At 55.2% G+C, this 27,463-nt stretch overlaps 3 protein-coding genes and 1 pseudogene across 4 annotated transcripts in view; 3 read left to right on the forward strand and 1 right to left on the reverse strand.

The window, feature by feature from the left end:
* LOC132766262 (zinc finger protein 135-like) overlaps positions 1-27,463 on the reverse strand; it is a 457,616-nt gene that overhangs the window by 113,302 nt on the left and 316,851 nt on the right. The gene's annotated exons all lie outside the window — the stretch shown is intronic.
* Positions 1-27,463, forward strand: part of LOC132772090 (zinc finger protein 420-like) — a 136,111-nt gene that overhangs the window by 17,948 nt on the left and 90,700 nt on the right. The window lies entirely within an intron of this gene.
* LOC132766369 (zinc finger protein ZFP2-like) overlaps positions 1-27,463 on the forward strand; it is a 252,056-nt gene that overhangs the window by 13,579 nt on the left and 211,014 nt on the right. The window lies entirely within an intron of this gene.
* Positions 1-27,463, forward strand: part of LOC132766332 (zinc finger protein 721-like) — a 42,808-nt pseudogene that overhangs the window by 13,572 nt on the left and 1,773 nt on the right.

Raw genomic sequence — 27,463 nt, forward strand, 5'->3', positions numbered from 1 at the left:
TATACTAATAATAATATGATACTATAATTATATATATGTATATATATATACATATATATATGTATATATATATACATACTTCCTCATGCAGATAAACAGCTTTGCCCTCACAGAGGCTCCTCTCACACCAAACTGACACAGGAGCTTCACACAGTAGATTGACACCTGAGGACTTCGACCTGGGGCTTCTCTCACTCTGAGGCCTTCTCACACTGAGGACTTCTCACACTGAGACCAACCAACACTGAGGCCTGCTAAGCTACAGGTCCAGCTGCCTATATTAAGCTGCATCCATTCAACCAATATTTCTGATACAGAGACTGAGAGAGAGAGAGACTGAAGGGGAGCAGAACAGGAGCCCAGCCCAACAGGGAGGGAGGGCAAGCTTGAGGATGGGGCTGAGTGGTCATTGGGTGAGGCTGTGGTCCATCTCCAGCCTGGCTGGTCTCCCTCCCTCTCCCTCTCTCTCTCTGAATGGCAGGAATGGGCAGCAGCAGCAGCAGCCAGGGGGAGCATCAGGGGGCGAGTCTGCCTGGAGACTGGTGACGCGGCCAGCGGAGGCCCATTCCCATTGGCGCATCCCGGGAATTCTCTTCAGGAGTGACAGAAGGAGGAAGGGCGGAAGGGTGGAGGAGTTTCTGCCCGGAGACCGGTGACTCCGGAGAGGAGGCGAATTCCTATTGGTGGGTGCTGGGCCTTTGGAGGAGAAGGAAGGAAGGAAGGCGGCTCTCTCTCTCTGGTTCCTCTGTTCCTGACTCCACAGCCGCGTAGAAGCCCCGCCCCTCTCTGGCCCTCCATCCCGCGGCTGCCATGCCTGGTTTCCTAGAGCGGCGAGGGAGGCTCGGGCGCGGCCTTTCCCGTGAGCTCCTCACTTCCGGAGGAGGGAAAGGGGGCGGGGCTTCGGCGTGGGGCTTCCTGTTGACGAGGGAAAGAGAGAGAGAGCGGAAGAAAGAGGTGAGTGGCTCTGGGCGCCATCATCATCCCTGGGGCCTGGCCTTCCCCTCAGACAGGCTCCTGCCTCCCTCCTCAGAGCTCCGGGCTTGGCTTTCCTGTCCCGCCTCCTCCTGCTCGGCCTGCTCGGCCTTTCTGTCCCGGCTCGGCCCCGGCCCCGGCCCTCCCTCTCGGAGGCCTCCTCCTCCTCCTCCTTGGCAGCCTAGCCTTGGGAGGGAGCCTTGGCGGCCTCTCGAGGAGACTCTGCGGCCTCTCCACTCTCTCCCCTCCCAGCAGCAGCAGGCCAGAGCAGCCTTGGCCCCTAGACCCTCGGGCAGAGGCAAGAGAGAGAGAGAGAGAGAGAGAGAGGAGTCCAGAAGGCAGGTAGCCCCATATATATATTATATCCTAGTTATAAAAATATGGTAATGCAATACAGTATACTAATAATAATATGATACTATAATTATATATATGTATATATATATACATATATATATGTATATATATATACATACTTCCTCATGCAGATAAACAGCTTTGCCCTCACAGAGGCTCCTCTCACACCAAACTGACACAGGAGCTTCACACAGTAGATTGACACCTGAGGACTTCGACCTGGGGCTTCTCTCACTCTGAGGCCTTCTCACACTGAGGACTTCTCACACTGAGACCAACCAACACTGAGGCCTGCTAAGCTACAGGTCCAGCTGCCTATATTGAGCTGCATCCATTCAACCAATATTTCTGATACAGAGACTGAGAGAGAGAGAGACTGAAGGGGAGCAGAACAGGAGCCCAGCCCAACAGGGAGGGAGGGCAAGCTTGAGGATGGGGCTGAGTGGTCATTGGGTGAGGCTGTGGTCCATCTCCAGCCTGGCTGGTCTCCCTCCCTCTCCCTCTCTCTCTCTGAATGGCAGGAATGGGCAGCAGCAGCAGCAGCAGCCAGGGGGAGCATCAGGGGGCGAGTCTGCCTGGAGACTGGTGACGCGGCCAGCGGAGGCCCATTCCCATTGGCGCATCCCGGGAATTCTCTTCAGGAGTGACAGAAGGAGGAAGGGCGGGAGGGCGGAGGAGTTTCTGCCCGGAGACCGGTGACGCCGGAGAGGAGGCGAATTCCTATTGGTGGGTGCTGGGCCTTTGGAAGAGAAGGAAGGAAGGCGGCTCTCTCTCTCTGGTTCCTCTGTTCCTGACTCCACAGCCGCGTAGAAGCCCCGCCCCTCTCTGGCCCTCCATCCCGCGGCTGCCATGCCTGGTTTCCTAGAGCGGCGAGGGAGGCTCGGGCGCGGCCTTTCCCGTGAGCTCCTCACTTCCGGAGGAGGGAAAGGGGGCGGGGCTTCGGCGTGGGGCTTCCTGTTGACGAGGGAAAGAGAGAGAGAGCGGAAGAAAGAGGTGAGTGGCTCTGGGCGCCATCATCATCCCTGGGGCCTGGCCTTCCCCTCAGACAGGCTCCTGCCTCCCTCCTCAGAGCTCCGGGCTTGGCTTTCCTGTCCCGCCTCCTCCTGCTCGGCCTGCTCGGCCTTTCTGTCCCGGCTCGGCCCCGGCCCCGGCCCTCCCTCTCGGAGGCCTCCTCCTCCTCCTCCTCCTCCTTGGCAGCCTAGCCTTGGGAGGGAGCCTTGGCGGCCTCTCGAGGAGACTCTGCGGCCTCTCCACTCTCTCCCCTCCCAGCAGCAGCAGGCCAGAGCAGCCTTGGCCCCTAGACCCTCGGGCAGAGGCAAGAGAGAGAGAGAGAGAGAGAGAGAGGAGTCCAGAAGGCAGGTAGCCCCATATATATATTATATCCTAGTTATAAAAATATGGTAATGCAATACAGTATACTAATAATAATATGATACTATAATTATATATATGTATATATATATACATATATATATGTATATATATATACATACTTCCTCATGCAGATAAACAGCTTTGCCCTCACAGAGGCTCCTCTCACACCAAACTGACACAGGAGCTTCACACAGTAGATTGACACCTGAGGACTTCGACCTGGGGCTTCTCTCACTCTGAGGCCTTCTCACACTGAGGACTTCTCACACTGAGACCAACCAACACTGAGGCCTGCTAAGCTACAGGTCCAGCTGCCTATATTGAGCTGCATCCATTCAACCAATATTTCTGATACAGAGACTGAGAGAGAGAGAGACTGAAGGGGAGCAGAACAGGAGCCCAGCCCAACAGGGAGGGAGGGCAAGCTTGAGGATGGGGCTGAGTGGTCATTGGGTGAGGCTGTGGTCCATCTCCAGCCTGGCTGGTCTCCCTCCCTCTCCCTCTCTCTCTCTGAATGGCAGGAATGGGCAGCAGCAGCAGCAGCAGCCAGGGGGAGCATCAGGGGGCGAGTCTGCCTGGAGACTGGTGACGCGGCCAGCGGAGGCCCATTCCCATTGGCGCATCCCGGGAATTCTCTTCAGGAGTGACAGAAGGAGGAAGGGCGGAAGGGTGGAGGAGTTTCTGCCCGGAGACCGGTGACTCCGGAGAGGAGGCGAATTCCTATTGGTGGGTGCTGGGCCTTTGGAGGAGAAGGAAGGAAGGAAGGCGGCTCTCTCTCTCTGGTTCCTCTGTTCCTGACTCCACAGCCGCGTAGAAGCCCCGCCCCTCTCTGGCCCTCCATCCCGCGGCTGCCATGCCTGGTTTCCTAGAGCGGCGAGGGAGGCTCGGGCGCGGCCTTTCCCGTGAGCTCCTCACTTCCGGAGGAGGGAAAGGGGGCGGGGCTTCGGCGTGGGGCTTCCTGTTGACGAGGGAAAGAGAGAGAGAGCGGAAGAAAGAGGTGAGTGGCTCTGGGCGCCATCATCATCCCTGGGGCCTGGCCTTCCCCTCAGACAGGCTCCTGCCTCCCTCCTCAGAGCTCCGGGCTTGGCTTTCCTGTCCCGCCTCCTCCTGCTCGGCCTGCTCGGCCTTTCTGTCCCGGCTCGGCCCCGGCCCCGGCCCTCCCTCTCGGAGGCCTCCTCCTCCTCCTCCTTGGCAGCCTAGCCTTGGGAGGGAGCCTTGGCGGCCTCTCGAGGAGACTCTGCGGCCTCTCCACTCTCTCCCCTCCCAGCAGCAGCAGGCCAGAGCAGCCTTGGCCCCTAGACCCTCGGGCAGAGGCAAGAGAGAGAGAGAGAGAGAGAGAGAGGAGTCCAGAAGGCAGGTAGCCCCATATATATATTATATCCTAGTTATAAAAATATGGTAATGCAATACAGTATACTAATAATAATATGATACTATAATTATATATATGTATATATATATACATATATATATGTATATATATATACATACTTCCTCATGCAGATAAACAGCTTTGCCCTCACAGAGGCTCCTCTCACACCAAACTGACACAGGAGCTTCACACAGTAGATTGACACCTGAGGACTTCGACCTGGGGCTTCTCTCACTCTGAGGCCTTCTCACACTGAGGACTTCTCACACTGAGACCAACCAACACTGAGGCCTGCTAAGCTACAGGTCCAGCTGCCTATATTAAGCTGCATCCATTCAACCAATATTTCTGATACAGAGACTGAGAGAGAGAGAGACTGAAGGGGAGCAGAACAGGAGCCCAGCCCAACAGGGAGGGAGGGCAAGCTTGAGGATGGGGCTGAGTGGTCATTGGGTGAGGCTGTGGTCCATCTCCAGCCTGGCTGGTCTCCCTCCCTCTCCCTCTCTCTCTCTGAATGGCAGGAATGGGCAGCAGCAGCAGCAGCAGCCAGGGGGAGCATCAGGGGGCGAGTCTGCCTGGAGACTGGTGACGCGGCCAGCGGAGGCCCATTCCCATTGGCGCATCCCGGGAATTCTCTTCAGGAGTGACAGAAGGAGGAAGGGCGGGAGGGCGGAGGAGTTTCTGCCCGGAGACCGGTGACGCCGGAGAGGAGGCGAATTCCTATTGGTGGGTGCTGGGCCTTTGGAAGAGAAGGAAGGAAGGCGGCTCTCTCTCTCTGGTTCCTCTGTTCCTGACTCCACAGCCGCGTAGAAGCCCCGCCCCTCTCTGGCCCTCCATCCCGCGGCTGCCATGCCTGGTTTCCTAGAGCGGCGAGGGAGGCTCGGGCGCGGCCTTTCCCGTGAGCTCCTCACTTCCGGAGGAGGGAAAGGGGGCGGGGCTTCGGCGTGGGGCTTCCTGTTGACGAGGGAAAGAGAGAGAGAGCGGAAGAAAGAGGTGAGTGGCTCTGGGCGCCATCATCATCCCTGGGGCCTGGCCTTCCCCTCAGACAGGCTCCTGCCTCCCTCCTCAGAGCTCCGGGCTTGGCTTTCCTGTCCCGCCTCCTCCTGCTCGGCCTGCTCGGCCTTTCTGTCCCGGCTCGGCCCCGGCCCCGGCCCTCCCTCTCGGAGGCCTCCTCCTCCTCCTCCTTGGCAGCCTAGCCTTGGGAGGGAGCCTTGGCGGCCTCTCGAGGAGACTCTGCGGCCTCTCCACTCTCTCCCCTCCCAGCAGCAGCAGGCCAGAGCAGCCTTGGCCCCTAGACCCTCGGGCAGAGGCAAGAGAGAGGGAGAGAGAGAGAGAGAGGAGTCCAGAAGGCAGGTAGCCCCATATATATATTATATCCTAGTTATAAAAATATGGTAATGCAATACAGTATACTAATAATAATATGATACTATAATTATATATATGTATATATATATACATATATATATGTATATATATATACATACTTCCTCATGCAGATAAACAGCTTTGCCCTCACAGAGGCTCCTCTCACACCAAACTGACACAGGAGCTTCACACAGTAGATTGACACCTGAGGACTTCGACCTGGGGCTTCTCTCACTCTGAGGCCTTCTCACACTGAGGACTTCTCACACTGAGACCAACCAACACTGAGGCCTGCTAAGCTACAGGTCCAGCTGCCTATATTAAGCTGCATCCATTCAACCAATATTTCTGATACAGAGACTGAGAGAGAGAGAGACTGAAGGGGAGCAGAACAGGAGCCCAGCCCAACAGGGAGGGAGGGCAAGCTTGAGGATGGGGCTGAGTGGTCATTGGGTGAGGCTGTGGTCCATCTCCAGCCTGGCTGGTCTCCCTCCCTCTCCCTCTCTCTCTCTGAATGGCAGGAATGGGCAGCAGCAGCAGCAGCAGCCAGGGGGAGCATCAGGGGGCGAGTCTGCCTGGAGACTGGTGACGCGGCCAGCGGAGGCCCATTCCCATTGGCGCATCCCGGGAATTCTCTTCAGGAGTGACAGAAGGAGGAAGGGCGGGAGGGCGGAGGAGTTTCTGCCCGGAGACCGGTGACGCCGGAGAGGAGGCGAATTCCTATTGGTGGGTGCTGGGCCTTTGGAGGAGAAGGAAGGAAGGAAGGCGGCTCTCTCTCTCTGGTTCCTCTGTTCCTGACTCCACAGCCGCGTAGAAGCCCCGCCCCTCTCTGGCCCTCCATCCCGCGGCTGCCATGCCTGGTTTCCTAGAGCGGCGAGGGAGGCTCGGGCGCGGCCTTTCCCGTGAGCTCCTCACTTCCGGAGGAGGGAAAGGGGGCGGGGCTTCGGCGTGGGGCTTCCTGTTGACGAGGGAAAGAGAGAGAGAGCGGAAGAAAGAGGTGAGTGGCTCTGGGCGCCATCATCATCCCTGGGGCCTGGCCTTCCCCTCAGACAGGCTCCTGCCTCCCTCCTCAGAGCTCCGGGCTTGGCTTTCCTGTCCCGCCTCCTCCTGCTCGGCCTGCTCGGCCTTTCTGTCCCGGCTCGGCCCCGGCCCCGGCCCTCCCTCTCGGAGGCCTCCTCCTCCTCCTCCTCCTCCTTGGAAGCCTAGCCTTGGGAGGGAGCCTTGGCGGCCTCTCGAGGAGACTCTGCGGCCTCTCCACTCTCTCCCCTCCCAGCAGCAGCAGGCCAGAGCAGCCTTGGCCCCTAGACCCTCGGGCAGAGGCAAGAGAGAGAGAGAGAGAGAGAGAGAGGAGTCCAGAAGGCAGGTAGCCCCATATATATATTATATCCTAGTTATAAAAATATGGTAATGCAATACAGTATACTAATAATAATATGATACTATAATTATATATATGTATATATATATACATATATATATGTATATATATATACATACTTCCTCATGCAGATAAACAGCTTTGCCCTCACAGAGGCTCCTCTCACACCAAACTGACACAGGAGCTTCACACAGTAGATTGACACCTGAGGACTTCGACCTGGGGCTTCTCTCACTCTGAGGCCTTCTCACACTGAGGACTTCTCACACTGAGACCAACCAACACTGAGGCCTGCTAAGCTACAGGTCCAGCTGCCTATATTAAGCTGCATCCATTCAACCAATATTTCTGATACAGAGACTGAGAGAGAGAGAGACTGAAGGGGAGCAGAACAGGAGCCCAGCCCAACAGGGAGGGAGGGCAAGCTTGAGGATGGGGCTGAGTGGTCATTGGGTGAGGCTGTGGTCCATCTCCAGCCTGGCTGGTCTCCCTCCCTCTCCCTCTCTCTCTCTGAATGGCAGGAATGGGCAGCAGCAGCAGCAGCCAGGGGGAGCATCAGGGGGCGAGTCTGCCTGGAGACTGGTGACGCGGCCAGCGGAGGCCCATTCCCATTGGCGCATCCCGGGAATTCTCTTCAGGAGTGACAGAAGGAGGAAGGGCGGAAGGGTGGAGGAGTTTCTGCCCGGAGACCGGTGACTCCGGAGAGGAGGCGAATTCCTATTGGTGGGTGCTGGGCCTTTGGAGGAGAAGGAAGGAAGGAAGGCGGCTCTCTCTCTCTGGTTCCTCTGTTCCTGACTCCACAGCCGCGTAGAAGCCCCGCCCCTCTCTGGCCCTCCATCCCGCGGCTGCCATGCCTGGTTTCCTAGAGCGGCGAGGGAGGCTCGGGCGCGGCCTTTCCCGTGAGCTCCTCACTTCCGGAGGAGGGAAAGGGGGCGGGGCTTCGGCGTGGGGCTTCCTGTTGACGAGGGAAAGAGAGAGAGAGCGGAAGAAAGAGGTGAGTGGCTCTGGGCGCCATCATCATCCCTGGGGCCTGGCCTTCCCCTCAGACAGGCTCCTGCCTCCCTCCTCAGAGCTCCGGGCTTGGCTTTCCTGTCCCGCCTCCTCCTGCTCGGCCTGCTCGGCCTTTCTGTCCCGGCTCGGCCCCGGCCCCGGCCCTCCCTCTCGGAGGCCTCCTCCTCCTCCTCCTTGGCAGCCTAGCCTTGGGAGGGAGCCTTGGCGGCCTCTCGAGGAGACTCTGCGGCCTCTCCACTCTCTCCCCTCCCAGCAGCAGCAGGCCAGAGCAGCCTTGGCCCCTAGACCCTCGGGCAGAGGCAAGAGAGAGAGAGAGAGAGAGAGAGAGGAGTCCAGAAGGCAGGTAGCCCCATATATATATTATATCCTAGTTATAAAAATATGGTAATGCAATACAGTATACTAATAATAATATGATACTATAATTATATATATGTATATATATATACATATATATATGTATATATATATACATACTTCCTCATGCAGATAAACAGCTTTGCCCTCACAGAGGCTCCTCTCACACCAAACTGACACAGGAGCTTCACACAGTAGATTGACACCTGAGGACTTCGACCTGGGGCTTCTCTCACTCTGAGGCCTTCTCACACTGAGGACTTCTCACACTGAGACCAACCAACACTGAGGCCTGCTAAGCTACAGGTCCAGCTGCCTATATTGAGCTGCATCCATTCAACCAATATTTCTGATACAGAGACTGAGAGAGAGAGAGACTGAAGGGGAGCAGAACAGGAGCCCAGCCCAACAGGGAGGGAGGGCAAGCTTGAGGATGGGGCTGAGTGGTCATTGGGTGAGGCTGTGGTCCATCTCCAGCCTGGCTGGTCTCCCTCCCTCTCCCTCTCTCTCTCTGAATGGCAGGAATGGGCAGCAGCAGCAGCAGCCAGGGGGAGCATCAGGGGGCGAGTCTGCCTGGAGACTGGTGACGCGGCCAGCGGAGGCCCATTCCCATTGGCGCATCCCGGGAATTCTCTTCAGGAGTGACAGAAGGAGGAAGGGCGGGAGGGCGGAGGAGTTTCTGCCCGGAGACCGGTGACGCCGGAGAGGAGGCGAATTCCTATTGGTGGGTGCTGGGCCTTTGGAAGAGAAGGAAGGAAGGCGGCTCTCTCTCTCTGGTTCCTCTGTTCCTGACTCCACAGCCGCGTAGAAGCCCCGCCCCTCTCTGGCCCTCCATCCCGCGGCTGCCATGCCTGGTTTCCTAGAGCGGCGAGGGAGGCTCGGGCGCGGCCTTTCCCGTGAGCTCCTCACTTCCGGAGGAGGGAAAGGGGGCGGGGCTTCGGCGTGGGGCTTCCTGTTGACGAGGGAAAGAGAGAGAGAGCGGAAGAAAGAGGTGAGTGGCTCTGGGCGCCATCATCATCCCTGGGGCCTGGCCTTCCCCTCAGACAGGCTCCTGCCTCCCTCCTCAGAGCTCCGGGCTTGGCTTTCCTGTCCCGCCTCCTCCTGCTCGGCCTGCTCGGCCTTTCTGTCCCGGCTCGGCCCCGGCCCCGGCCCTCCCTCTCGGAGGCCTCCTCCTCCTCCTCCTCCTCCTTGGCAGCCTAGCCTTGGGAGGGAGCCTTGGCGGCCTCTCGAGGAGACTCTGCGGCCTCTCCACTCTCTCCCCTCCCAGCAGCAGCAGGCCAGAGCAGCCTTGGCCCCTAGACCCTCGGGCAGAGGCAAGAGAGAGAGAGAGAGAGAGAGAGAGGAGTCCAGAAGGCAGGTAGCCCCATATATATATTATATCCTAGTTATAAAAATATGGTAATGCAATACAGTATACTAATAATAATATGATACTATAATTATATATATGTATATATATATACATATATATATGTATATATATATACATACTTCCTCATGCAGATAAACAGCTTTGCCCTCACAGAGGCTCCTCTCACACCAAACTGACACAGGAGCTTCACACAGTAGATTGACACCTGAGGACTTCGACCTGGGGCTTCTCTCACTCTGAGGCCTTCTCACACTGAGGACTTCTCACACTGAGACCAACCAACACTGAGGCCTGCTAAGCTACAGGTCCAGCTGCCTATATTGAGCTGCATCCATTCAACCAATATTTCTGATACAGAGACTGAGAGAGAGAGAGACTGAAGGGGAGCAGAACAGGAGCCCAGCCCAACAGGGAGGGAGGGCAAGCTTGAGGATGGGGCTGAGTGGTCATTGGGTGAGGCTGTGGTCCATCTCCAGCCTGGCTGGTCTCCCTCCCTCTCCCTCTCTCTCTCTGAATGGCAGGAATGGGCAGCAGCAGCAGCAGCAGCCAGGGGGAGCATCAGGGGGCGAGTCTGCCTGGAGACTGGTGACGCGGCCAGCGGAGGCCCATTCCCATTGGCGCATCCCGGGAATTCTCTTCAGGAGTGACAGAAGGAGGAAGGGCGGGAGGGCGGAGGAGTTTCTGCCCGGAGACCGGTGACGCCGGAGAGGAGGCGAATTCCTATTGGTGGGTGCTGGGCCTTTGGAGGAGAAGGAAGGAAGGCGGCTCTCTCTCTCTGGTTCCTCTGTTCCTGACTCCACAGCCGCGTAGAAGCCCCGCCCCTCTCTGGCCCTCCATCCCGCGGCTGCCATGCCTGGTTTCCTAGAGCGGCGAGGGAGGCTCGGGCGCGGCCTTTCCCGTGAGCTCCTCACTTCCGGAGGAGGGAAAGGGGGCGGGGCTTCGGCGTGGGGCTTCCTGTTGACGAGGGAAAGAGAGAGAGAGCGGAAGAAAGAGGTGAGTGGCTCTGGGCGCCATCATCATCCCTGGGGCCTGGCCTTCCCCTCAGACAGGCTCCTGCCTCCCTCCTCAGAGCTCCGGGCTTGGCTTTCCTGTCCCGCCTCCTCCTGCTCGGCCTGCTCGGCCTTTCTGTCCCGGCTCGGCCCCGGCCCCGGCCCTCCCTCTCGGAGGCCTCCTCCTCCTCCTCCTCCTCCTTGGCAGCCTAGCCTTGGGAGGGAGCCTTGGCGGCCTCTCGAGGAGACTCTGCGGCCTCTCCACTCTCTCCCCTCCCAGCAGCAGCAGGCCAGAGCAGCCTTGGCCCCTAGACCCTCGGGCAGAGGCAAGAGAGAGAGAGAGAGAGAGAGAGAGGAGTCCAGAAGGCAGGTAGCCCCATATATATATTATATCCTAGTTATAAAAATATGGTAATGCAATACAGTATACTAATAATAATATGATACTATAATTATATATATGTATATATATATACATATATATATGTATATATATATACATACTTCCTCATGCAGATAAACAGCTTTGCCCTCACAGAGGCTCCTCTCACACCAAACTGACACAGGAGCTTCACACAGTAGATTGACACCTGAGGACTTCGACCTGGGGCTTCTCTCACTCTGAGGCCTTCTCACACTGAGGACTTCTCACACTGAGACCAACCAACACTGAGGCCTGCTAAGCTACAGGTCCAGCTGCCTATATTGAGCTGCATCCATTCAACCAATATTTCTGATACAGAGACTGAGAGAGAGAGAGACTGAAGGGGAGCAGAACAGGAGCCCAGCCCAACAGGGAGGGAGGGCAAGCTTGAGGATGGGGCTGAGTGGTCATTGGGTGAGGCTGTGGTCCATCTCCAGCCTGGCTGGTCTCCCTCCCTCTCCCTCTCTCTCTCTGAATGGCAGGAATGGGCAGCAGCAGCAGCAGCAGCCAGGGGGAGCATCAGGGGGCGAGTCTGCCTGGAGACTGGTGACGCGGCCAGCGGAGGCCCATTCCCATTGGCGCATCCCGGGAATTCTCTTCAGGAGTGACAGAAGGAGGAAGGGCGGGAGGGCGGAGGAGTTTCTGCCCGGAGACCGGTGACGCCGGAGAGGAGGCGAATTCCTATTGGTGGGTGCTGGGCCTTTGGAAGAGAAGGAAGGAAGGAAGGCGGCTCTCTCTCTCTGGTTCCTCTGTTCCTGACTCCACAGCCGCGTAGAAGCCCCGCCCCTCTCTGGCCCTCCATCCCGCGGCTGCCATGCCTGGTTTCCTAGAGCGGCGAGGGAGGCTCGGGCGCGGCCTTTCCCGTGAGCTCCTCACTTCCGGAGGAGGGAAAGGGGGCGGGGCTTCGGCGTGGGGCTTCCTGTTGACGAGGGAAAGAGAGAGAGAGCGGAAGAAAGAGGTGAGTGGCTCTGGGCGCCATCATCATCCCTGGGGCCTGGCCTTCCCCTCAGACAGGCTCCTGCCTCCCTCCTCAGAGCTCCGGGCTTGGCTTTCCTGTCCCGCCTCCTCCTGCTCGGCCTGCTCGGCCTTTCTGTCCCGGCTCGGCCCCGGCCCCGGCCCTCCCTCTCGGAGGCCTCCTCCTCCTCCTCCTCCTCCTTGGCAGCCTAGCCTTGGGAGGGAGCCTTGGCGGCCTCTCGAGGAGACTCTGCGGCCTCTCCACTCTCTCCCCTCCCAGCAGCAGCAGGCCAGAGCAGCCTTGGCCCCTAGACCCTCGGGCAGAGGCAAGAGAGAGAGAGAGAGAGAGAGAGAGGAGTCCAGAAGGCAGGTAGCCCCATATATATATTATATCCTAGTTATAAAAATATGGTAATGCAATACAGTATACTAATAATAATATGATACTATAATTATATATATGTATATATATATACATATATATATGTATATATATATACATACTTCCTCATGCAGATAAACAGCTTTGCCCTCACAGAGGCTCCTCTCACACCAAACTGACACAGGAGCTTCACACAGTAGATTGACACCTGAGGACTTCGACCTGGGGCTTCTCTCACTCTGAGGCCTTCTCACACTGAGGACTTCTCACACTGAGACCAACCAACACTGAGGCCTGCTAAGCTACAGGTCCAGCTGCCTATATTGAGCTGCATCCATTCAACCAATATTTCTGATACAGAGACTGAGAGAGAGAGAGACTGAAGGGGAGCAGAACAGGAGCCCAGCCCAACAGGGAGGGAGGGCAAGCTTGAGGATGGGGCTGAGTGGTCATTGGGTGAGGCTGTGGTCCATCTCCAGCCTGGCTGGTCTCCCTCCCTCTCCCTCTCTCTCTCTGAATGGCAGGAATGGGCAGCAGCAGCAGCAGCCAGGGGGAGCATCAGGGGGCGAGTCTGCCTGGAGACTGGTGACGCGGCCAGCGGAGGCCCATTCCCATTGGCGCATCCCGGGAATTCTCTTCAGGAGTGACAGAAGGAGGAAGGGCGGGAGGGCGGAGGAGTTTCTGCCCGGAGACCGGTGACGCCGGAGAGGAGGCGAATTCCTATTGGTGGGTGCTGGGCCTTTGGAAGAGAAGGAAGGAAGGCGGCTCTCTCTCTCTGGTTCCTCTGTTCCTGACTCCACAGCCGCGTAGAAGCCCCGCCCCTCTCTGGCCCTCCATCCCGCGGCTGCCATGCCTGGTTTCCTAGAGCGGCGAGGGAGGCTCGGGCGCGGCCTTTCCCGTGAGCTCCTCACTTCCGGAGGAGGGAAAGGGGGCGGGGCTTCGGCGTGGGGCTTCCTGTTGACGAGGGAAAGAGAGAGAGAGCGGAAGAAAGAGGTGAGTGGCTCTGGGCGCCATCATCATCCCTGGGGCCTGGCCTTCCCCTCAGACAGGCTCCTGCCTCCCTCCTCAGAGCTCCGGGCTTGGCTTTCCTGTCCCGCCTCCTCCTGCTCGGCCTGCTCGGCCTTTCTGTCCCGGCTCGGCCCCGGCCCCGGCCCTCCCTCTCGGAGGCCTCCTCCTCCTCCTCCTCCTCCTTGGCAGCCTAGCCTTGGGAGGGAGCCTTGGCGGCCTCTCGAGGAGACTCTGCGGCCTCTCCACTCTCTCCCCTCCCAGCAGCAGCAGGCCAGAGCAGCCTTGGCCCCTAGACCCTCGGGCAGAGGCAAGAGAGAGAGAGAGAGAGAGAGAGAGAGGAGTCCAGAAGGCAGGTAGCCCCATATATATATTATATCCTAGTTATAAAAATATGGTAATGCAATACAGTATACTAATAATAATATGATACTATAATTATATATATGTATATATATATACATATATATATGTATATATATATACATACTTCCTCATGCAGATAAACAGCTTTGCCCTCACAGAGGCTCCTCTCACACCAAACTGACACAGGAGCTTCACACAGTAGATTGACACCTGAGGACTTCGACCTGGGGCTTCTCTCACTCTGAGGCCTTCTCACACTGAGGACTTCTCACACTGAGACCAACCAACACTGAGGCCTGCTAAGCTACAGGTCCAGCTGCCTATATTGAGCTGCATCCATTCAACCAATATTTCTGATACAGAGACTGAGAGAGAGAGAGACTGAAGGGGAGCAGAACAGGAGCCCAGCCCAACAGGGAGGGAGGGCAAGCTTGAGGATGGGGCTGAGTGGTCATTGGGTGAGGCTGTGGTCCATCTCCAGCCTGGCTGGTCTCCCTCCCTCTCCCTCTCTCTCTCTGAATGGCAGGAATGGGCAGCAGCAGCAGCAGCAGCCAGGGGGAGCATCAGGGGGCGAGTCTGCCTGGAGACTGGTGACGCGGCCAGCGGAGGCCCATTCCCATTGGCGCATCCCGGGAATTCTCTTCAGGAGTGACAGAAGGAGGAAGGGCGGGAGGGCGGAGGAGTTTCTGCCCGGAGACCGGTGACGCCGGAGAGGAGGCGAATTCCTATTGGTGGGTGCTGGGCCTTTGGAGGAGAAGGAAGGAAGGCGGCTCTCTCTCTCTGGTTCCTCTGTTCCTGACTCCACAGCCGCGTAGAAGCCCCGCCCCTCTCTGGCCCTCCATCCCGCGGCTGCCATGCCTGGTTTCCTAGAGCGGCGAGGGAGGCTCGGGCGCGGCCTTTCCCGTGAGCTCCTCACTTCCGGAGGAGGGAAAGGGGGCGGGGCTTCGGCGTGGGGCTTCCTGTTGACGAGGGAAAGAGAGAGAGAGCGGAAGAAAGAGGTGAGTGGCTCTGGGCGCCATCATCATCCCTGGGGCCTGGCCTTCCCCTCAGACAGGCTCCTGCCTCCCTCCTCAGAGCTCCGGGCTTGGCTTTCCTGTCCCGCCTCCTCCTGCTCGGCCTGCTCGGCCTTTCTGTCCCGGCTCGGCCCCGGCCCCGGCCCTCCCTCTCGGAGGCCTCCTCCTCCTCCTCCTCCTCCTTGGCAGCCTAGCCTTGGGAGGGAGCCTTGGCGGCCTCTCGAGGAGACTCTGCGGCCTCTCCACTCTCTCCCCTCCCAGCAGCAGCAGGCCAGAGCAGCCTTGGCCCCTAGACCCTCGGGCAGAGGCAAGAGAGAGAGAGAGAGAGAGAGAGAGGAGTCCAGAAGGCAGGTAGCCCCATATATATATTATATCCTAGTTATAAAAATATGGTAATGCAATACAGTATACTAATAATAATATGATACTATAATTATATATATGTATATATATATACATATATATATGTATATATATATACATACTTCCTCATGCAGATAAACAGCTTTGCCCTCACAGAGGCTCCTCTCACACCAAACTGACACAGGAGCTTCACACAGTAGATTGACACCTGAGGACTTCGACCTGGGGCTTCTCTCACTCTGAGGCCTTCTCACACTGAGGACTTCTCACACTGAGACCAACCAACACTGAGGCCTGCTAAGCTACAGGTCCAGCTGCCTATATTGAGCTGCATCCATTCAACCAATATTTCTGATACAGAGACTGAGAGAGAGAGAGACTGAAGGGGAGCAGAACAGGAGCCCAGCCCAACAGGGAGGGAGGGCAAGCTTGAGGATGGGGCTGAGTGGTCATTGGGTGAGGCTGTGGTCCATCTCCAGCCTGGCTGGTCTCCCTCCCTCTCCCTCTCTCTCTCTGAATGGCAGGAATGGGCAGCAGCAGCAGCAGCAGCCAGGGGGAGCATCAGGGGGCGAGTCTGCCTGGAGACTGGTGACGCGGCCAGCGGAGGCCCATTCCCATTGGCGCATCCCGGGAATTCTCTTCAGGAGTGACAGAAGGAGGAAGGGCGGGAGGGCGGAGGAGTTTCTGCCCGGAGACCGGTGACGCCGGAGAGGAGGCGAATTCCTATTGGTGGGTGCTGGGCCTTTGGAAGAGAAGGAAGGAAGGAAGGCGGCTCTCTCTCTCTGGTTCCTCTGTTCCTGACTCCACAGCCGCGTAGAAGCCCCGCCCCTCTCTGGCCCTCCATCCCGCGGCTGCCATGCCTGGTTTCCTAGAGCGGCGAGGGAGGCTCGGGCGCGGCCTTTCCCGTGAGCTCCTCACTTCCGGAGGAGGGAAAGGGGGCGGGGCTTCGGCGTGGGGCTTCCTGTTGACGAGGGAAAGAGAGAGAGAGCGGAAGAAAGAGGTGAGTGGCTCTGGGCGCCATCATCATCCCTGGGGCCTGGCCTTCCCCTCAGACAGGCTCCTGCCTCCCTCCTCAGAGCTCCGGGCTTGGCTTTCCTGTCCCGCCTCCTCCTGCTCGGCCTGCTCGGCCTTTCTGTCCCGGCTCGGCCCCGGCCCCGGCCCTCCCTCTCGGAGGCCTCCTCCTCCTCCTCCTCCTCCTTGGCAGCCTAGCCTTGGGAGGGAGCCTTGGCGGCCTCTCGAGGAGACTCTGCGGCCTCTCCACTCTCTCCCCTCCCAGCAGCAGCAGGCCAGAGCAGCCTTGGCCCCTAGACCCTCGGGCAGAGGCAAGAGAGAGAGAGAGAGAGAGAGAGAGGAGTCCAGAAGGCAGGTAGCCCCATATATATATTATATCCTAGTTATAAAAATATGGTAATGCAATACAGTATACTAATAATAATATGATACTATAATTATATATATGTATATATATATACATATATATATGTATATATATATACATACTTCCTCATGCAGATAAACAGCTTTGCCCTCACAGAGGCTCCTCTCACACCAAACTGACACAGGAGCTTCACACAGTAGATTGACACCTGAGGACTTCGACCTGGGGCTTCTCTCACTCTGAGGCCTTCTCACACTGAGGACTTCTCACACTGAGACCAACCAACACTGAGGCCTGCTAAGCTACAGGTCCAGCTGCCTATATTGAGCTGCATCCATTCAACCAATATTTCTGATACAGAGACTGAGAGAGAGAGAGACTGAAGGGGAGCAGAACAGGAGCCCAGCCCAACAGGGAGGGAGGGCAAGCTTGAGGATGGGGCTGAGTGGTCATTGGGTGAGGCTGTGGTCCATCTCCAGCCTGGCTGGTCTCCCTCCCTCTCCCTCTCTCTCTCTGAATGGCAGGAATGGGCAGCAGCAGCAGCAGCAGCCAGGGGGAGCATCAGGGGGCGAGTCTGCCTGGAGACTGGTGACGCGGCCAGCGGAGGCCCATTCCCATTGGCGCATCCCGGGAATTCTCTTCAGGAGTGACAGAAGGAGGAAGGGCGGGAGGGCGGAGGAGTTTCTGCCCGGAGACCGGTGACGCCGGAGAGGAGGCGAATTCCTATTGGTGGGTGCTGGGCCTTTGGAAGAGAAGGAAGGAAGGCGGCTCTCTCTCTCTGGTTCCTCTGTTCCTGACTCCACAGCCGCGTAGAAGCCCCGCCCCTCTCTGGCCCTCCATCCCGCGGCTGCCATGCCTGGTTTCCTAGAGCGGCGAGGGAGGCTCGGGCGCGGCCTTTCCCGTGAGCTCCTCACTTCCGGAGGAGGGAAAGGGGGCGGGGCTTCGGCGTGGGGCTTCCTGTTGACGAGGGAAAGAGAGAGAGAGCGGAAGAAAGAGGTGAGTGGCTCTGGGCGCCATCATCATCCCTGGGGCCTGGCCTTCCCCTCAGACAGGCTCCTGCCTCCCTCCTCAGAGCTCCGGGCTTGGCTTTCCTGTCCCGCCTCCTCCTGCTCGGCCTGCTCGGCCTTTCTGTCCCGGCTCGGCCCCGGCCCCGGCCCTCCCTCTCGGAGGCCTCCTCCTCCTCCTCCTCCTCCTTGGCAGCCTAGCCTTGGGAGGGAGCCTTGGCGGCCTCTCGAGGAGACTCTGCGGCCTCTCCACTCTCTCCCCTCCCAGCAGCAGCAGGCCAGAGCAGCCTTGGCCCCTAGACCCTCGGGCAGAGGCAAGAGAGAGAGAGAGAGAGAGAGAGAGGAGTCCAGAAGGCAGGTAGCCCCATATATATATTATATCCTAGTTATAAAAATATGGTAATGCAATACAGTATACTAATAATAATATGATACTATAATTATATATATGTATATATATATACATATATATATGTATATATATATACATACTTCCTCATGCAGATAAACAGCTTTGCCCTCACAGAGGCTCCTCTCACACCAAACTGACACAGGAGCTTCACACAGTAGATTGACACCTGAGGACTTCGACCTGGGGCTTCTCTCACTCTGAGGCCTTCTCACACTGAGGACTTCTCACACTGAGACCAACCAACACTGAGGCCTGCTAAGCTACAGGTCCAGCTGCCTATATTGAGCTGCATCCATTCAACCAATATTTCTGATACAGAGACTGAGAGAGAGAGAGACTGAAGGGGAGCAGAACAGGAGCCCAGCCCAACAGGGAGGGAGGGCAAGCTTGAGGATGGGGCTGAGTGGTCATTGGGTGAGGCTGTGGTCCATCTCCAGCCTGGCTGGTCTCCCTCCCTCTCCCTCTCTCTCTCTGAATGGCAGGAATGGGCAGCAGCAGCAGCAGCAGCCAGGGGGAGCATCAGGGGGCGAGTCTGCCTGGAGACTGGTGACGCGGCCAGCGGAGGCCCATTCCCATTGGCGCATCCCGGGAATTCTCTTCAGGAGTGACAGAAGGAGGAAGGGCGGGAGGGCGGAGGAGTTTCTGCCCGGAGACCGGTGACGCCGGAGAGGAGGCGAATTCCTATTGGTGGGTGCTGGGCCTTTGGAAGAGAAGGAAGGAAGGCGGCTCTCTCTCTCTGGTTCCTCTGTTCCTGACTCCACAGCCGCGTAGAAGCCCCGCCCCTCTCTGGCCCTCCATCCCGCGGCTGCCATGCCTGGTTTCCTAGAGCGGCGAGGGAGGCTCGGGCGCGGCCTTTCCCGTGAGCTCCTCACTTCCGGAGGAGGGAAAGGGGGCGGGGCTTCGGCGTGGGGCTTCCTGTTGACGAGGGAAAGAGAGAGAGAGCGGAAGAAAGAGGTGAGTGGCTCTGGGCGCCATCATCATCCCTGGGGCCTGGCCTTCCCCTCAGACAGGCTCCTGCCTCCCTCCTCAGAGCTCCGGGCTTGGCTTTCCTGTCCCGCCTCCTCCTGCTCGGCCTGCTCGGCCTTTCTGTCCCGGCTCGGCCCCGGCCCCGGCCCTCCCTCTCGGAGGCCTCCTCCTCCTCCTCCTCCTCCTTGGCAGCCTAGCCTTGGGAGGGAGCCTTGGCGGCCTCTCGAGGAGACTCTGCGGCCTCTCCACTCTCTCCCCTCCCAGCAGCAGCAGGCCAGAGCAGCCTTGGCCCCTAGACCCTCGGGCAGAGGCAAGAGAGAGAGAGAGAGAGAGAGAGAGAGGAGTCCAGAAGGCAGGTAGCCCCATATATATATTATATCCTAGTTATAAAAATATGGTAATGCAATACAGTATACTAATAATAATATGATACTATAATTATATATATGTATATATATATAAATATATATATATAACATATATATATGTATATATATATACATATATATATATAACATGCAATATTGGTAATAACATTACAATATAGTGGTATAGTACGATATGGAAATATAGAATACTGGTATTGTGCTATGCTCATAGTATTATATGTTTTATGTCTATATATATATATCTTGTAAGCTTCTCAGAGTCCCCTTCGGGGTGAGAAGGGTGATATATATTATACTTATTTATTTATTTATTTACTTATCGTGTCATCCGCAACCATACCATTGTATTACATTTCTAACACAACAAAACAAACAGATTAAAAACAAAATCAAAACACAATTTTTGCATGCTTGACATTCTCTTAAATGTCCTTTGACCAGTCTCTGGCCCCTTGGAGTGCCTCTGGTGTTGCCACAAGGAGGTCCTCCCTTGTGCATGTGGCAGAGCTCAGGTTGCATGGCAGCAGGTGGTCAGGCGCACTCACATGTCGTGGATTATTCCACTTTGTGGCCCCATTTCTTGAGGTTGGCTCTGCATCTCGTGGGGCCAGAGCGCAGTCTGTTCAGCGCCTTCCAAGTCGCCCAGTCCTCTGTGTGCCCAGGGGGGAGTCTCTCATCTGGTATCACCCACGGATTGAGGTTCTGGGTTTGGGCCTGCCACTTTTGGACTCTCACTTGCTGAGGTGTTCCAGCGAGTGTCTCTGTAGATCTTAGAAAACTATGTCTTGATTTAAGTCATTGACCTGCTGGCTAATACCCAAACAAGGGATGAGCTGGAGATGTCTCTACTGATAATAATATTTATTATTATAATATATTATATATTATATAATAATATGATATTATAATTATATATTTTATATTACATGTAATATTACATGTAATATATAATACTGATATTCTACTATGCTAATAGTATAATATATTGTAATTCTGTATATCTTGTAAGCCTCTCTGAGTCCCCTTCGGGGTTGTTGTTGTTGTTGTTGTTTTGTTTTGTTGTTTTATTTGTCGTGTCAGGAGCAACTTGTGAAACTGCAAGTCGCTTCTGGTGTGAGAGAATTGCCCAGGGGACGCCCGATGTTTTGATGTTTTATCATCCTTGTGGAAGGCTTCTCTCATGTCCCCGCATGAGGAGCTGGAGCTGATAGAGAAGGGCTGCATAGAAAAGCCATAAATAAATAAATGTCACCCAGCTCATAGCAGACAAGATGGATTCTCTGATCTCTAATAACCTGGATGGTGTGGCAGTGTAGAAGGGGCCTCACACAAGACACTCAGCAGCCCTCCCTTCCTTCCCTCCTTCCCCTCCTTCCCCGCCAGAGATGCCCCTGCCCTGCGGCTCTTGCCTCCTCCTCCTCCTCCTTCTTCTCCTTCAGCTCCCTTGCCCGACCATAAGAGACTCGGATCCTTTGGAAGAGCCAGAGAGCCCTGCCCTGCCTCTTGACTTCTGGCCTTCATTTCCCCTTCTGCATCTCTGGCCTTCACAGGCTGGAATTCGTTTGGAATAGAGATTATAAGAATCCTAGAGTTGGAGGAGATCTCATGGGCCATCACCCAGTCCAATCTCTTTCACCCAAGAAGCAAGAAATCTCCTTCAAAGCCCCCCTGACAGATGGCCAGCCAGCCTCTGCTTCAAAGCCCCCAAAGAAGGAGCCTCCACCACACACTGAGAAAGATCCTCTGCTGAAGGGCTCTCCCTCACAGTCAGGAAGTTCTTCCTCAGGTTCAGGTGGAATCTCCTTCCTTTCCTGTAGTTTGAAGCCATGGCTCCGTTGCGTTCTAGTCTCCAGGGCAGCAGAAAGGAAGCTCCCTCCCTCCTCCCTATGATATCTTCCCCTCACATATTTATACATGGCTGTCATGTCTCCTCTCAGCCTTCTCTTCTTCAGGCTAAACATGCCCAACTCTTTAAGCTGCTCCTCATAGGGGTTGTTCTCCGCACCCTTGGTCATTGTAGTCACCCTCCCGCTTTCTCTCTCTTAAAAGGAGACTGATACCACTTACAATCAAAACAACACAGGATATCATTGAAAACCAAAAACCACACACATTAAAATTAAACAGTGAGGCTATTAAAATATAAACAGTTGGGACCAGTGAGAAGCCTCTTCTGAGCCATGGCAGCAAAAACAAAGCCAGCCCAGCCAGTCCTCTTGTTGGCAATTACAGTCCCATTTGTCTATATATTTTGGGCATTGATATCCCGTCCCATCTCGACCTCCGCAGAGGGACTCGGGGCAGCTGGCAACAAAAGCATAAATATACATCTTAGATATGAACAGTATAAAACATTATAAAAACATCATAAAGTGTTTCTCATAAAGTAATGCAAGTGTTTGTTTATTATTGACGATATTTCTCCCCCGCCTTTCTCAAACCCGAAGGTGATTCCAGGCGGCTGTGGCGGAAGCCCCTGCTTGACGCTTTGAGTGGGGCTCGGTCTCAGCTCCACTGGCAGGGGACCCTCAAGGAAACTCCCCCAAAGGGGCTCCCGGGGCCAAAGAGGGGCCCGCAGTGGGTGCAGTGAACGCAATGGCCTCCCTCCTCCCCCTTGAGCCATAGTAGAAGCATCATCTTTGGCACTGGGGGTCCATCCTTCCGTCTCCTCTATACCTCTTCTCTCGTGTCCTGCTGCTAGGCTGAGTGCCTTTCACCCTCTGCTTCTGCATCCCTATCTCCATTTTTGTGGTCTTGCTTTGTTTTTTTGTTTGCATTTGTTCTGCCCGAGGTCAGGAAAAAATTTGCTTCAGTTTGAAGAAATGAAGTATTTTTCTCACAAGACTGGCCACTTGGGATGGTCTGCCCGTACAGGTGGTCACTCAAGTTCTGAGTTATTTATTATTTATTTATTTATTTCTTGCACTTATTGACCGCCACTCTCAGCCCTAGGGCGACTCGTGGCGGTGAACAACAACATAGAAAAGACAGTTTACAATAAATCAAGACAATACACCACAATCTACTACTACATAACATATACCTATACTAAAAATCCACTTCGTCATATCCTGGGGTCATAGTCGATTTCATAGTCGTAGTCCATTCCGGTCATCATTTCCAGTGATGTGGCACTCAGTTGAAGGCCAACTCGAAGAGCCATGTTTTCAGGCTCCTACGAAAGGCCATAAGGGAGGGCGCCTGTCTAACTTCAGCAGGGAGGGTGTTCCACAGCCGGGGGGCCACCACCGAGAAGGCCCGCTCCCTCGTCCCCGCCAGGCGTGCCTGTGAGGCAGGCGGGACCGAGAGAAGGGCCTCCCCGGATGATCTCAAGGTCCTCGTGGGCTCGTAGGCCGAGATGCGGTCAGCAAGGTATTTTGGGCCGGAACCGTTTAGGGCTTTGTAGGATAACACCAGCACCTTAAATTGGGCCCGGTAGCAAATCGGCAGCCAGTGGAGCTGGGACAGCAGGGGCGTTGTATGCTCCCTGCGCCCTGCTCCTGTTAACAACATGGCTGCCGCGCGCTGGACGAGCTGAAGCTTCCGGGCCGTTTTCAAGGGCAGCCCCACGTAGAGAGCGTTGCAGTAGTCGAGGCGGGATGTGACCAAAGCGTGTACCACCATGGCCAAGTCAGACTTCCCAAGATACGGGCGCAGCTGGCGCACGAGCCTAAGCTGTGCAAATGCTCCCCTGGTCACCGCTGAAACCTGGGGATCCAGGCTCAGCGACGAGTCCAGGGTCACACCCAAGCTGCGAACCTGCGCCTTCAAGGGGAGTGCGACCCCGTCCAGCACAGGCTGTAACCCTATACCCTGCTCGGCCTTGCGACTGACCAGGAGTACCTCTGTCTTGTCTGGATTTAGTTTCAGTTTGTTCGCCCTCATCCAGACCGTCACAGCGGCCAGGCACCGGTTCAGGACTTCGACAGCCTCCTTAGTAGCAGGTGGGAAGGAGTGACAGAGTTGGACGTCATCTGCGTACAGGTGACACCGCACCCCGAAACTCCGGATGATCTCACCCAGCGGCTTCATGTAGATGTTAAACAGCATGGGGGACAAGATGGAACCCTGAGGAACCCCACAGGTCAACGGCTGTGGTGTTGAACAGGAGTCCCCCAATAACACCTTCTGGGTACGACCCTCCAGAAATGACCGGAGCCACTGCAGAGCAGTGCCCCCAAGGCCCATTTCCGCAAGGCGCCCCAGAAGAATACCGTGGTCGACGGTATCGAAGGCCGCTGAGAGGTCCAGGAGCACCAACAGGGACACACTCCCCCGTCTAGCTCCCGGCGCAGATCATCCACTAAGGCGACCAAGACCGTCTCGGTACCATGTCCCGGTCTGAAACCAGACTGTGCCGGATCCAGATAATCCGTGTCTCTCAAGAATACCTGGAGTTGTGAGGCCACCACGCTTTCCATGACTTTGCCCAAGAAGGGAAGATTGGAAACAGGCCGAAAGTTGTCAAATTTGGTGGGGTCCAGTGATGGTTTCTTCAACAGCGGCTTTATAACAGCCTGTTTTAGGCTCGCTGGAATCTTGCCTTCCCGAAGGGAGGCATTAACCACCACCGTTACCCACTCGGCCAATCCCCCTCTGGCCTCCTTCAGAAGCCAGGATGGGCAGGGGTCTAGGATGGACGTGGTGGGTCTCATTCCTCCAAGTATCTTGTCCACATCCTCGGGCTTCACAAACTGAAAAGAATCCAACAAAATAGGACAAGCAGGTGCTTGTGTCACATCCACGGAGACTGCATTTAATGTGGCGTCCAGCCCAGAGTGGATCAAAGCGACTTTGTCTGCAAAGAACCGAGCAAATGCTTCACAGCGCGTGGCCGAATTGTCAGGGCTCCCACCTGAGATAGGGGGAGTTAAAAGACCTCTGACAATCCGAAACAACTCCGCCGGACGGTTTTTTGCAGACGCAATAGTGGCCGCAAAGAAAGTTTTCTTTGCGGCTTTTATTGCCGCGGCATATGCCCTTAGAAAGGACACAAACCGTGTTCGGTTTGGCTCGCTTGGGTCCGAGCGCCACACGCTCTCTAGTACCCTTGTGAGGAAGCGTTAATGCCACCGCTTGCCACCAAAAACTGTAACGAAGCCTCCCAGCTGCTGGCACCAAACTATGTAAAGAAGTACTATTTCCACTGAATGTGAGGAAATACTAATTTTCCTTGATGCCAACAATATTTGTAATGAACCTTCTTTTAAATATCAATTAAACTGCCACCAATATGTTTATAGACGCTGGTTTATGTCTCTGTTTATCCTTAGTTGTGTTGTGAGGTGACGTTGGTAGTGTGGAATGCACCAAGCATACAAGCAATGGAGGAGGCAGGTTTGAAATACAAAGAGAACAAGTTTTATTGTTAACAGAACGTAATTGTTGCAGTTTTGAGAATTTGAACTTGGCACAAGGCTTGATGTTACAAAATGGCTGGTTTGAGATACATTCAAGCTTCTGATGTTACAATTCTATAAACTCCTTCTTTAGTGAAGTGCTTTTATTACTTCAGAGTTCCCTATTGTGAATATTCCACACTGTTTGTCCTGTACTCGGATCAAACCACTGATCACCAGTCTTTCCTTACTGGCGATCCTTAAAACCCCTTCTGTTAGATTCTTTTAACCTAAGCAATCTAACAAGGTAACACCTTCAGCTCTCTTGCTGAAGAAATATTCACAAATCCTAAGAACTAACTAATTCTCACAGCTTCACAACCCAGAGCCCTAACTGACTCTGCTCTTCTTCCCCGGGTCTCATCCACCGGACTAAACTACTTTTCCCAGAGTCCTTTCTCGACTCTGCTATTTCCCAGAGCCCTTAACTGGCTCTGCTCTTCTCCTCAGGGTCTCATCCACCTGACTGAATATTAACTGACGCTTTCAAACCTTTTATTCCTTAAACTCCGCCCACCTCCTCTGAGGCTTTGTTACCATGGCAACCTATCTCTCTCAGCTAGGCCCTGGCAACAAATGTAATACATTAATACAGATTCAAACACATTATAGATAACACTTTATAATAAACATTATAAATACAGTTTAAACACATTATAAATAACACTTTAAAATAAACACATCTCTACAACCCTCTTCCTTCGCTTCATCGCTGCCAGCTCCTCAGTGAACCAAGGAGCTGGTTTAGCTCGGTTACTTGAGAGGGGACGTTCCGGAGCGATCCTGTCAATTGCCCTGGTCATCTCCCCATTCCAGAGAGCGACCAAGGCCTCGACATGGTCACCTACCGAGGTGGCGGGAAACTCCCCAAGAGCCGTCAGGAATCCATTCGGATCCATAAGCCTCCTGGGGCGGACCATCTTAATGGGTCCTCCACCCTTGCGGAGGTTAGGGGGCGCAGTGAGCCTAAATCTGATCAGGAAGTGGTCGGTCCATGGCAACGGAGAGATAGACAACTCCTCCACACCGCCACCCTGCTCCCATCCCTGGCAGAAGACCAAGTCCAATGTGTGTCCAGCACAGTGGGTGGGGCCAGTTATTCGTTGGGACAGCCCCATGGTTGCCATGGCGGACATGAAGTCCTGAGCCGCTCCTGTGAGGGTCGCCTCGGCATGGATGTTGAAGTCCCCCAGCACAAGAAGCCGTTGGGACTCCACCGCCAGGCTCGAGACCACCCCCGCTAGCTCAGGTAGGGAGACTGTAGTGCAGCGAGGTGGACGGTACACTAACAGAATCCCTATTCTGTCACCCACCCTCAAGTGGACGCATTCAAAATTTGTGGTCTGCGGGATGGGGCTCCTGGTCAGATGGATGGAATCTCTATAGACCACTGCGACCCCGCCTCCCCGTCCTCCGGCTCTTGGTTGGTGTTGCACGGAGAAGCCTGGAGGGCAAAGCTGGGAGAGGTTTACGCCCCCAGCTTCATCCAACCAGGTCTCCGTCATGCACGCCAGATCTGCCCGCTCCTCCAGGATTAAATCCTGGATCCAGGTCGTTTTTCCGTTGACAGATCTGGCGTTCAACAACACCACCTTCAAACCGGAGGGTCCGCTCACCTGGTTATACCAATTTACCTTAGGAGACCGGTTGGGGGTTGTTAATATGGATAGGCGGTCCGAATTAGGCCGAATTCGGGGTCTCCTTTTGCCGCATCTCCTCCTTCCCACCACGACCTCTATGGGGGCCCCTCGGCTAGTGGAACACCTCCCCCCCTCCATGCCGCAATACAGAGCCAAGAAATTACTTTCTACTTTGCTCGTTGTTAGATTTTTTGGTTCTTGCCAACATCCTCTCTCCCCCTCCCCCCCCCTCCCTACCCCATTTTCATTCACAGGCTCCAACCCACCTCCTCTTCTGCCCCCTTCGCTACACAGTAGTAACAGGGACAGTACATAAAGGGGGGTGGGGGACCACATGGATAGCAGCAATACAGGTGGTAGTCGATGTTCCGGCCACACCAAAGGGGGTAGTTCTTAAAGTGCGCAAGTTCTAGGTGCAACCTGCTAATAATAGTATTCAGTCAGCAGCAACACTACATGCCATCAGGCACATTCATAAAGTGCTAGATCTAAAGTGCTCTATTCAACTATATTTAAAGTGCGGCACAGAGGGACAGGGAAGGGGCATAAGTGCTGGTGCAATCTAGCAGCAGACGGCAGGCGCCTTAAGTGCTCTATTTCGTTCTTATCACATTAGCAGCAGATGACAACAGATGACAACCAGGAATGTACTAGTTGGTAATATATAATCACCCTCTTATGGGGATGGAGATGATGGCAATTAGCTAAATATTGATATGATCCCCGGTGAAATCTCTAGACGGTTGGTATACCAGCAGATGGGGCTTCCGGAGATGACAACTCGGGGATGGGGCAGCACGGATGGTCAATCACACTCTTACTCAAAAGTATCAATGTAAGAAGGCCAGCTTAAAGGTCTACACAAGAATCTATATAAAAGGCCAGCACAAAGGTCTACACAGCGGTCTACACAAGAAGGTCAGTACACAATATCTCATAGAGGTCCACACAACAACGGTCAGCACAAAGATCAACACCACTCAGTCAGACCTTCCGCGGTCTCGTCGCTTCGCCCTGATAGGGGTTGGGCGGCAGAGGAGGCCGTGACTCAGCAGCAGCCTGATGGAAAAGGCGGCCGAATGATAATGATGGTGATGGCCGCGGCGGTAATGGTTGTGAGTTGGGATGTGAGGAAGCGGGATCTAGGCAGGGAACGCTTTGCAACCTTAGACCTTTCTGTGCTGACCATATTGTTAGAAGTCTTCCTTTGCAAAGACT

Source organism: Anolis sagrei, chromosome 2 (genome assembly GCF_037176765.1).
Source record: "Anolis sagrei isolate rAnoSag1 chromosome 2, rAnoSag1.mat, whole genome shotgun sequence".
In the NCBI taxonomy this organism is placed as follows: Eukaryota; Metazoa; Chordata; class Lepidosauria; order Squamata; family Dactyloidae; genus Anolis; species Anolis sagrei.